General features: G+C 39.1%; 1 long non-coding RNA gene across 1 annotated transcript; it reads left to right on the top strand.

Moving 5' to 3' along the window:
- Positions 1 to 1,170: 1,170 nt before the first annotated feature.
- LOC134297609 (uncharacterized) lies at positions 1,171 to 12,302 on the top strand. Its single transcript, XR_010004402.1, has 2 exons — positions 1,171 to 1,390; positions 11,183 to 12,302. It is a non-coding gene; the product is annotated as an uncharacterized LOC134297609 (long non-coding RNA).
- The last annotated feature ends 72 nt before the right edge of the window (positions 12,303 to 12,374 follow it).

The raw sequence follows: 12,374 nt of genomic DNA, 5'->3' as shown, positions 1-12,374 counted from the left end.
GCGGTTTTTTCTGGCCATATTGCGGCCATATTGGATGCCATTTTGCTTAAGGGCAAGTCGGCCATTTTACTTCAGGGCATTTGCAAGTTAAATGGGTATGGCGGCCATTTTTATTGAGGGAATGAGGTACTAGATGGTTGGGCGGCCATGTTAGTTGTGGGAATGTCAATAGGCTTAGAGGTGGCCATTTTGGTCCGTTGGCCATCTTTGTTGAGGGCATGGTGGCCAAATGGTCAAATGGTTTCGGCAGCCATCTTTATTAAGGGAATTATGTCAGGAATGAACGGGCGGCCATCTTAGTAGTTGGGATGGTAAATAGGCTTGAAGGCGGCCATTTTTAGTATGGCAGCCATCTTTGTTAAGGGAACGGCGGCCATTTTAGGGAACATCATGGCAGCCATTTTGTGGAAGTTTTTAATGGGTTTTTAATGGCGGTGGCCATTTTTAATTTGGGCATGCTCACATCGTGTTTGCTTGATGACCATAACAATTGATGGTAATGATTGATTAGTGTTAAATAGCCGAATGCATTAGTGGATAATGGATTATGTGGCTCAGGTATAAATTCATTGATAGCATATACAGCTAGATTAATTAATATGCAATTAAGGCAGTCTGATTGATTGATGAATTGATATATGGGCATTTAATTTAAAATATTTATATAGTTTTCATGGGGTAATTTATAATGTTATTTGAGATAATAAATTGTTGAATTGGTGTTTCATAAATTTTGTAGTATTAAGTTAATGAATTGATTATTATTATATATATATGTGTGTGTGCATATTGGTTTATGCTATTATATATTTGAAATCAAATGGATGCTTGGTTGGTTACCTGACTCAGGATGTTTTTGGGCACCTCCGGTTCTTTGGCTTAGAAATGGTGTGGAGTTTGGCTCATCCTAATCTCCTGCCACCCCCCCCCCCCCGCCTATTTTCGGAAATATTTTCTTCCTCAATATTGATGCATTCGCTGGTCTTACTGGTTGTCTTATTTTACAGTATGCCACCGAAGAAGAACATCGGGGGGCCAAAGGGCAAGGGCCCTGTGAAGAAAGTTCCTGCAAAACACCCTCCTTCCTCAAGTGCTCCGGCAGTCGAGGAAGAAGACTCAGCCCAATTGTTGAAAGCGCTGGTCGCTTGCATCGAGTCGCTGGAAAGAGAGAAAGCAGCGTTTGCTGCTTCAGGAGCGCAGATTGGTGGGGGCAGTAACACTGTGCTAATAACGTCCGTATTTTCCTGTATTTCTGCCTTAGAAGGGGAGAAGCGAGCCCTGGTGCCTGTCAATGATGAGAGCCTGGTTGCATCAACGCCGGTGGCCGCAGGAGCTGTTCCACCTTCTTCAGAGGCAGCTGTTGAGTCAGGAAGCGCTGCGACTATTTTAGGTAAAGGTGACGCACACACTTTCCCCTGGGGAGCTGCGGATTCTCAAGATCTGATCGCAACCCAAGCTCCTGATGAGCCTTTTCCGTCAACAAGTGGCACCCAATTAGCTATTGTGGCTCCGGTGGTTGAAGCGCCAAGTTTGGTTGTATCCTCTTTGGATGCAACAGCTATTATTGAGAACTCATTGTGTTTCTGGGGTACGGCTGATTGGCCTTTGCCTGTCCCAGATAGCCTTAGTGCTACAGATTTAGGCTCCCATTTGGCCCAAAAGACAATTGATAAAATTTTTAAAAATGAATATATTGATATTTTTACCCTGTATTTCAGGGAACTTGATAAAAAAGGAAAAGATAATTTAGATGATGAGAGAAAAGAAATTATGAAAAAAAAAACGCAAAGTGGACCAGAATGGGGGCAACTGGTTCTCTTGTTTGTTAATCTACGGGGGGGGGGGGGTTCTAGTGAAGGCTTACCCTTCCAGAGCCCATTCGCTGTTTCAGTACATGAACATTATTAATTCGGCCTATGTGAATTTTATAGGGAGCGCTTGGCTCTTGTATGACAAGCGCTTTAGACTTCGTGCGGCTCACTCTCCAACTTTGCGTTGGGATCTGGTTGATTATCAACTTTGGTTGGAAGTTTCAACTCCAGCACATCCTATTATGGGCGAGAAGGCTGACAGTGGGCACACGATTCAAAATTACAGAGCTGGGCATTTCTTTCACCAGCCTCAATATTCACAGCATCAGGAACCTCAACAACGCTTGCTGTGCTGAGAATATTCTTCTCAGGGAGTGTGCTCTCGGAAGGGATGCAAATTACAGCAAGTTTGTGCCATTGGCTCTGGGCAGCATTCTGCCAAAATTGCAGTAAAGGAAAACCCGGCAAGGGTGGGGGGAAAGGGTAACCACGATCCAAAGAGGGGTTTCGGCTCAGGTGGGTTTTCCAAAGGGGCCCAGCCCAATTAATCTAGTTCAGTTGGACTTGTGGTTATCTCGTTATCCCAATTTAGGCGCAGCTAGTTATCTGCGCACTGGGTTTTTTGAGGGTTTTAGGATTCCTGCAATGGGACATAGAGCCCCTTTCCGAGCACCGAACCTGAAGTCTATTATTGGTATGGAGGACATTGTCCTGGGAAAAATCAATAAAGAAGTCACCGGGAACTTCCGGTGGAGCTTCATGGCGGCAGGACGGACTTGCTGAGAGCTCTCGGCAAGCCTCCGTTATCAGAGCGATCGGGTAGAGCCTGGGCTCCCCTCTTCTCATGGATTGATATGAGAAGGGACGCAAGGCCCGGAAAGCACCGTTGATCCGAACCCCGAATACTAAATTGGGGTGAACGGGTCCGGTAGCCGAGGGAGCGCGGATCGCGATAACGGCAGTGGGCAGTGTGCCCGCAAAAACTGCAAGCCAAGCTCGTTTTATTTTAATAATACCAAGGAATAATCGTAACAGCGGAGAAGGGAACTGTGAGTAACGAAAAATTGGAAATATCTTATTGGAAATATCTTATTCAATTGAATAACTGTGTGAGATCGAGACGGAGAAAAGGAAAGACCCCAAGAACACGCTGTTGATCCGACTCGCGGGAGTAGTCCCGAGGGACGGATCCAGCTGACGGGGCATACCCAGTGGGAGCCAATATTAAGAATCAATCTGATTTTGAAAGGAAAGGAAAGAAACGAAAAGAATAAAGAAAAGGAAAGAAGGAAAGACAATAAAAACCGGAGATATTCGGAGGTTAAAAATAAACAACCAGCAAAGACTTGGTGGGGTCTCAACCAAGGCATAAGGGAATGCCGATCAGGGGGAAAACTTCCTGAACTTTCTGAATAACATCAATGACAGCTAATATACAAGTAATTCGTAATTATTGTGGACAATTAACCAGAAGGGACTCTGAAGGGTTAATTGGAATTAGTTTGAACTAGCCCACTAACCTTGGAGGGAGGTTTGTTGTGACGAAGATGGCTCAGCACAGATAACGCTCTGTCGCGAAAACTACGGGACGCCAGAGAGACCAAGAGGAACGGGAAACGCAAAGGAAGGGCGGAAGCAGCTTGGTGAAGCGCATCGCCCGAACTGGTGTATCAACTAAAGAAGTCCGTGGCTCTTGCACCCCGGAAGTGCTTTCAGCGATAAATACAGAAGAACGGAACATTAGAAAACCTGTGCGGTAAAGCCATCGTTTTGGATATTAGAGGCTAGTGGGTTTATAAAGTAAAACAACAAAATATACAATAAATCCTTGGGAAGGAAAGAGCTCCGGAAAGAAAAGATAGGACAACTGAGGGGAGAATCGACAGCAGAAGAAAGAAGAACGCAGGATCGACTATAAAGAATAACTGTGGATGAGTATTATTGAGAAATAGTGAATGTAAAGATAGAAGCGACGCCCAGAAAGAAGTTCGGAGGCAGGATTTGGGGCAAGGATAAATTGATAGAGACATAGTATTGAATTAAATGTGCGAGATAGCACCTGATCAAATTTAAATTCAAATTAATTAAGTAAGCAAAGGTGCAGAACAATAAGAATAAATTCATATTATTTTAGATTTGGTGATTATCCTATCAATTAATTTGGTGATTATCCTATCAATTAATTTAGATAAAAGGTAGTTCAATTTACTAATACATCAAACGAAATACCCATATTTATAGATCTTATATTAATTGGAGATTGGTGCAAAGTAGCTGACTTAGACCCATATTCAAATAATAAATATGGCGGGGGCCAGACAAAAAACTGAAAAAGATATTAGAGATGTCAAGGGGCTGGGAGTTGGAAGAAGACCTTCACAAGCGGAGGAGGTGAACCTTAAGGATATTTTACGTGAAATTCAGAAATTAGCTGAACAACAGATTGAACACCAAAAAGAATCACAACTGAAATTGGACAAACAATCCCTACAACAGAGAGAAATATGTCAGGAATTGCTGGAAATGAAGAAAGAGATTAAAGAAGAAATTGGTCTCTTGAAAAGAGAAATGGCAAAAACACATCAAGATATTAATGAACTGAAATCTGAAAATCTGAAAATTTCCAAATCACACCTTAAGTTGCAAAAGAAAGTAGATGGACTGGAAGACAAAAATACTAAAATGGAAAAGTTACAGGAAAAAATAGAACTAAACGAAAAAGAATTCCAATTAAGATTTCGTAACATCCAAGAAGAGTCAGGTGAGAATATTAGGAGTATTGTAACAAAATTGACTGCAGGTCTCCTCCAAAGAGAAGAAGAATATGTGGAAAATGAAATAGATAAAGTATACAGAATCCAAACTAATTTTTCTAGAAGAAATAGGGCTACAAGGGATACTATTATACATTTTGTGAGGAAAAAAGTCAGAGACCAAGTGTTGATAAATAATAATAGAAATCCGATTTATTATAAAGAAAAGAAAATAATTGTATTGAAAGAATTTCCTCAATCGATTCTGAATAGAAGAAGAAAATATTTTTTCCTAACAGACGAACTTAAGAGACAAAAAATAAGATTCAGATGGGAGAGGAATGAAGGTATAATGGTGACATGGTATGGTGAAAAATATTGGCTGACCTCGGAGGAAAAAGCCAAAGATTTCTACCAGAAGTTACTGAAAGAGAAAAAATATACTCCGCAGGAGGAATCTCCCCCCTCATCAGTTAAAAGGAAAAAGCCAAAAAGAGCGAGACACCAATCTCCAAAAGAAGTAAAAGAAAACAAAGGGGCAGTTCCCATTACCACCTCAGAACCATCGGATGTAGGAGACGATGAGGAGGAAGAAGAATGTGAAAGAGAGGATGAAGTGGACCTAACTACGGAGGATGAAGAAAAAACGGAAAAGGAAAGGAAACCACAGGAGGCAAAAGAGATAGATGAAGCGACAGATGGATAGAGGTAACCTTATCAGACAATTAAAATTTTATTCCAATAATGTCAACGGTTTAAATGTACCATGCAAGAGAAAAGAAATAATGATTCAATTAAAAAAGGGGAAATTTGATATAATTGCATTGCAGGAAACCCATATTTCCCAAAGACATGGCTCACACCTGATAAACAAATTAATTGGCAAAGAATTCTACTCATCAGATATTAAGAAAAAAAGAGGAGTGGTATTATACGTAAAGGACGATATTCCGGCGACTCTACAATTTAAAGATCAAGAAGGTAGAATAGTGGCAGTTCAAATTATAATTGACCAGCAAAAAATACTTATCTGTAACATCTACGCCCCCAACGGTCCACAAACTAAATTTGTAAAGGATTTGAGAAGAAAGATTTTAGAGACTGAATTTGATCATCTAATTATCCTAGGAGACTTTAACGGAATTATGGATTTGAAATTGGATACAAGTAGAATGACTAAAAGTAATAAAGAAGAGAGATCAAGATTAATCCCTCAGAACTTTAGAAATTTAAAAGAAGAATTTGATTTAAAAGATATCTGGCGTTTGAACAATAGGGAAAAAAGAGATTACACTTTTTATTCATATAGACACAAAACCTGGTCGAGAATAGACATGGTCTGGCTTTCAAAAACATTATGTACAAAAGTCGAGGAAATTAATATATTGCCCAGAGATAAATCAGACCATAATCCAATAATAATGAGAATTAATCATAAGAAAAAAAATTCAAAATGGAGACTGGATAATAATTTACTTAAAAAAGAAGAAGACATTGCTAGAAATAAAAAACTGACAAACGAATACTTTGAAGCTAATGCTTCACCTGAAATTAGTGATCAGACAATTTGGGATGCTTATAAGGCGGTAATCAGGGGATTCCTTATCCAACAAAAAGCGGAGAAAAATAAAGTGAAATTTTTAACATTAACCAGAATAAACAAAGAACTGAATGATACTGAGAAGAAGTTAAAGGAAAATCCCTCAAATACCAGCTTAGTAAATCAAATTAGATCACTGCAAAACAATAAAAGAAACTTAGAATTGGAACAAACTGCAAATCAATTAAAATTTATAAAACAATATAATTTTGAAAATGCAAATAAGCCGGGAGCATGGCTAGCACGTAAAATAAGAAAGAAAAAACAACAACAACCAATTATAAAAATAAAGAAAGGAAATGTGACTCTTACTACAGATAAGGACATTATCCAGGAATTTGAGGAGTTCTATACCACTTTATATAAAGAAGAAAATATAGATCAAGGTAAAATTGAGGAATATCTTGGTGCACAAAAACTCAACAAAATTACAGATGATCAAAGAGAACTATTAAATAAGGAGATAACAAAAGAAGAAATCAAAAAAGCAATGAATTCAATGAAACCGAACAAAGCACCTGGGCCGGATGGATTCCCAATTTATTTCTACAGAGTATTGGAAAATGAACTATTGCCCTGGCTAGTAAAAATAATGAATGCAGCTATGAGAGAGAAAAAAATTCCAGAATCATGGACGCAGGCGGATATAATAGCTATACCAAAAGAGGAAGGAGAGGAATTGGAAATACGTAAATTTAGGCCTATTTCTTTGCTTAATACGGATTATAAAATCTTTACGACGGTTCTAGCCAATAGATTTAAAAACTTTTTGAACGAATGGATTGGGAAAGAACAAAATGGTTTCTTACCAGAGAGATATATAAAAGATAATCTTAGATGTGTGATTGACGCGATAGAGTATTATGATTTACATCACCAAAAAGAAGCAATTTTGATGTCTTTAGATGCCGAAAAGGCCTTTGATAAGTTGAATTGGGACTTTTTTAAATTATTAGGGAAAGAATTAGATTTAGGCTATTATTTTTTGAACGCCTTAGAGTCAATTTATAATAAACAAAAAGCTAGAATACTGATAAACGGACAACAATCAAAAGATTTCACAATCGGTAAAGGAGCAAGACAAGGCTGTCCTTTATCGCCTCTGATATTTATCTTCGCAATAGAAACATTAATTAGAGATATCAGATGTGATGAACAACTAAAAGGATTGAAAATTAGAAACTACGATTTTAAAATACGAGCCTTTGCGGATGACATATTATGTATAATTGAAGATCCTAAAAATCAAATTCAAAAATGGATACAGAAAATTGAGAACTTCGGTCAATTAGCAGGCTTCTACATTAATAAGGAAAAAACAAAATTGCTTGCGAAAAATATAAGCAAGAAAAATCAGGGAATAATACAAGAGAAAACAGAATTAAAATTTGTGACAAAATTGAAATATTTAGGTATCTGGATATCATCAAAAAATGCTAAGCTACTGGAAAATAACTATTGGACAAAATGGAAGGAGATAAAGAAAGATCTGCAACAATGGCAATTCTTAAATATTTCTTTATTAGGTCGCATCGCAATTATTAAGATGAATGTCCTTCCCAAATTACTGTACTTATTTCAAAACTTACCGATAATTAGAAATAACAGTATATTCAAGGAATGGAACAAAGAAATAATGAAATTTATTTGGAAAAATAAGAAACCTAGAATCAAATATAATACCTTAACAGATGTGACAAAAAAAGGAGGCCTTGGTTTACCCAACCTACAATTATATTTTGAAGCTTGCGCACTACAATGGACCATAGACTGGGCAACCTTAGAAAATGAAAGCATATTAACATTGGAGGGAATGGATTTACGACGAGGCTGGCATGCTTATATTGGCTATGAAAAAAGGAAAATTGAAAAAAACTTTGGTAACCACTTCATCAGATCAGCATTAATAAAGATATGGGAAAAATATAAACCACGATTTTATAATAATAAGATCCCAATGTGGATTTCACCCCTAGAGGCAGAACAAAGAAATATTTTAGGGTGGGCAACCTGGCCAAAATATAAGGATATTTTGATAAAAAAGAGAGAAGGTTACATGTTAAAATCACAGGAAGAAATAAAAAAGAAATTCCCAGGTACCTCATGGTTCCAATATGCCCAACTTAATGAACAATATAATAAGGATAAAAGAACTGGATTTGGTGAGATAGACAATCGATGGGATAAAATAATGACAAGTAAGAAGAAAACGATATCTAAGATTTATGGCCTACTTTTGGAGTGGGCAACCGAAACAAATGAGATTAAAAATTGTATGATAAAATGGGCACAAAATATTGGACGACCGATTAAATTAGTAGAATGGGAAGAGGTTTGGAATAAAAAATTAAAATATACATATGCATCAGACTTGAAAGAGAATTGGTTAAAAATCTTTCATCGCTGGTATATGACCCCCCAAAAATTAGGATTAATGTATAAAAACTATGATAAGAAATGTTGGAAATGTAAATCACAGGAAGGATCGTTCTATCATTTATGGTGGTTATGTAAAAAATCAAAAAGTTACTGGAAAATGATCCACCAAGAAACCCAACTAATTTTACAATTGAAATTCCCGTTAAAACCAGAATATTACTTATTAGGTATTGTAGATAGTGAATTCAAACTTGATAAAAATGATGATATTTTATTTACTTATTGCGCTACAGCTGCTAGAATGGCTTTGGCAAAGACATGGAAATTGGAGGAATCTCCGAAAAAAGAAGCTTGGATTCACAAGTTAGAAGAAATCAAAAATATGGATAAACTTACATTCCTTTTGAAAGAATCGAGAGGAAAACCTGTTAGAAGGACAAACTGGTTCAAACTGGAAGACTATATTAAAAAATGATTAATTTTATATTTGATGACTATGTATAAACTGGAAATTGATAGCTTTAAATACAGTGTTAAATATTAATTTTTTCTTATGGTTCTATGTTTACTAATCCCTATCCCTATTCCTGACTCCTCCCCCCCCCTTTTTTTTTTTTTTTTTTTTTTTTTTGCGTGTTGAATGATTGTTAACCCTCACCTCCTTATGTCCCGTTTGTTTGGTTGTATATATATTTTTCTTTTGTTTCTTCTTTTTGCACGTTCCCCGTTTTTAATAGTGCACTGTATTTGAAAATCATAAATAAACATTTAAAAAAAAAAAATAAAGAAGTCACCGAGGGTAGGGTTCTTGGCCCATTTACTTCACCCCCTACTTCAAGGTTAAGGGTTTCCCCTCTGGGGATTGTTCCAAAGAAGGCACCTGGGGAGTTTCGACTCACTCACCATCTTTCCTATCCCCGGGGAAGGTCAGTGAATGACGCAATCCCTGATGATTTTTTGTACGGTCCATTATACTTCTTTTGATTCGGCAGTTAAGAAGGTCAGAGCGAGGGGGCCTGCAGCCGAGTTAGCAAAGTGTGACATCAAGTCTGCTTTCCAACTTCTCCCTGTGCACCCGATGGACTTTGAACTGTTGGGTTTTCAGTTCAAAGGGTTGTACTATATGGATAGGGCTCTTCCCATGGGCTGTTCAGTTTCTTGTGCTGCTTTGAATCTTTTAGCACCTTTTTGGAATGGGCCCTTAAATCAAAATCGGGTCTATCAGGGGTTGTGCATTACTTGGATGATTTTTTATTTTTGGGGAAGTCAGGATCTGGAGAATGCGAATTTCTTTTGCATTCTTTTCAGGAATTGGCTGAGCAGTTAGGGGTTCCCGTAGCTCCTGAAAAAACAGAGGGCCGGTTACTAAATTGACCTTTTTGGGGATCGAGCTTGATACAGTTCAGCAAGCTTCTAGACTACCCAGGGAGAAGGTAGTAAATTTAATAGACAGGATTCAAGCATTCGTTACCCGTAACAAGGCCACATTACGTGAGTTCCAGGAAATTATTGGGCTTTTAAATTTTGCATACAGAGTAATGGCTCCTGGGCGTGCCTTTTTGCGCAGACTCTGCAATGCTATTTCTAGAGTTAGACTTCCGCATTATCATGTGCGGATTACTCGCGGGATTAAGGCTGATTTGGACATATGGTTACAATTTTTAGGTCAATTCTATGGAATTTCGTTTTGGAGGCAGGACCTTTTGTTGAAAGACGCCCTTCAGATAGCGTCTGATGCTTCTGGAGCCATCGGCTTTGGTGTATTTTTTAATGGGCATTGGTGTGCTGAGCTTTGGCCCAGGGAGTGGCACACCAGGGGTATAACATCTGATTTAACATTTTTGGAGTTTTTTCCAATTTTAGTAGCTGTCACGCTGTGGGCAGATTAAATGACAAATTCCACCGTCCATTTTTGGTGCGATAACCAGGCCACGGTGCAGGTTATCAATTCGTTAACATCTAAGTCAGTCAGACTGATGGAGGCTCTGAGAATTTTTACACTCCACTGTCTAAAGTACAATATATTGTTTAGAGTTTTTCATATTGCAGGGACAGATAATTCTCTCGCTGATGCTCTGTCCCGTATGCAGATGGATCGCTTCAGGCAGCTGGCCCCCAGCGCAGATTTGCACCCCCAGAGCATGCCGGTCCATCTTTGGAAAATTGGGAACAGTTCATAGTCAGGGGCATGAGGTTAGCCCTGGCTGCGAATTCCAGAGAAGTTGACCCCCGAATTCTTTACAGGTTTTTAAAACAAATTTGGCTGCAGATTGGGGAATCCCAATTCAAATATTTGTTGGTACAGGCGGCAGTTTTCACAACCCCTTTTTTAAAGCCCTTCGGGTTATTGATTTAGTAAGCAGCTTTGAAGGAGGATTAATTTCGTGAAGCATCTTAATTTTAGAGCTGTTCCTTCACTGATAATAGGCCAACTTTGGCCTTGGCGTTCAAGGGGTAAGAATTTTGGGGATTACGATCCAAAAATTTTGTACGTATTTCTTTAAAAGCGGAGCCGCTTACACTCTGTTGCAATGAATTTTTCAGTGGGTAAAGTTAAGCCTTGAGGAAATAGAAGGCTGGAGCCTATCGGGCATACGTAAGTTATGTGCTATGTTAGTTACACTGATTTGTCTTTGCAGAACCTGTTCTGTTGGCAAATAGACGTCGCGTCCTGATTTGTGGGCACAGCTACGTACACTGAGCTGAGCGACAGGCGCACAGGGGTCCCTACGGCCAACTTCGCAGCCTCGCTTCCATGGCATTCGTGGAGAGGAGGGGAGGAAGAGGCCTTTTTGTGCTGTTAATGATTTGGGTCTGCCAATGGGCAGGGGCCTGTTTTATACAAGTTTATGAATTATTTGTACAGGTTCGATTGGCATGCACAAGGTAAAGGAATGTTTTTCCCTCTTACACGCTTGTCATGGCTATGTTTTTACAGATTCGATTGGCAGGCACAAGCTAAAGGAGTGTGTTCCCTCTAACACGCTTGTCATGGCCCTATTTGTACAGGTTCGATTGGCATGCACAAGGTAAAGGAGTATGTTCCCTCTAGCACGCTTGTCATGGCCATGTTTGTACAATTTTTGAATGACATGCACAAGCTTTGAGAGGTTTGGCCTCGAACTGGCTTAGCATGGTCAGCAATCATTCCTAGGCCAATCAGGCCCTTCGAAAAGTTTTAAAGAATGGCATAGGTTATTGTATCCCTCATGACACCATTAAGTTCAATGATGCGAATTTGTATCGGGCTGATGGGATCCATCTGTCCGAACTGGGCAACCAAATTTTCTTAGCTGACCTGCAATAAGGAATTAGGGAAATTCTTTCGAATTTGGTGGGGGTCAGGAGCTAAATAGACATTTGCTCCTGAACTGTGGCGGAATGCTTAGGGGAATCTCTTATTTTGGTGTGCACCACAAGGCACCTCTGTTTTGGTGTTGGCCAGAGGCATGAATCCTCGCTTAGGGTTTGTACAGCCCCGGCGAGGGTGAACGATTATGGCCTTGGAATGGGAGACTTTGACCTCATTTGTTTCGGAGGCAAAACTCTCCAACACATTCCCCTTTAGGTCATCCAGGTTTAGATAGACTGGGGACCTGGTGTTTCGCCCTAAATTCAGTCTTAATGGATGGTCGGGTATGACCACTAATATCGGCTTATGCCTTACCAAATTCTTAGATGGCTAAGGATTTTTGGCCCTAGTTCCAAATTAAAGTTAAATAGGTAACTATCAATAAAGTTGCCCAGTTTTAAACCCAAGCTTACTTGTCTTGTCTCGTTATTTCGGAGGGTTGGAGGGCAAGAAACTTCCCCCCACTGCGCAGCTGGGGG

The sequence above is a fragment of the Anolis carolinensis genome, chromosome 3, assembly GCF_035594765.1.
Source record: "Anolis carolinensis isolate JA03-04 chromosome 3, rAnoCar3.1.pri, whole genome shotgun sequence".
NCBI lineage: Eukaryota > Metazoa > Chordata > Lepidosauria > Squamata > Dactyloidae > Anolis > Anolis carolinensis.
This window is presented reverse-complemented; position numbering and strand designations above follow the sequence as displayed.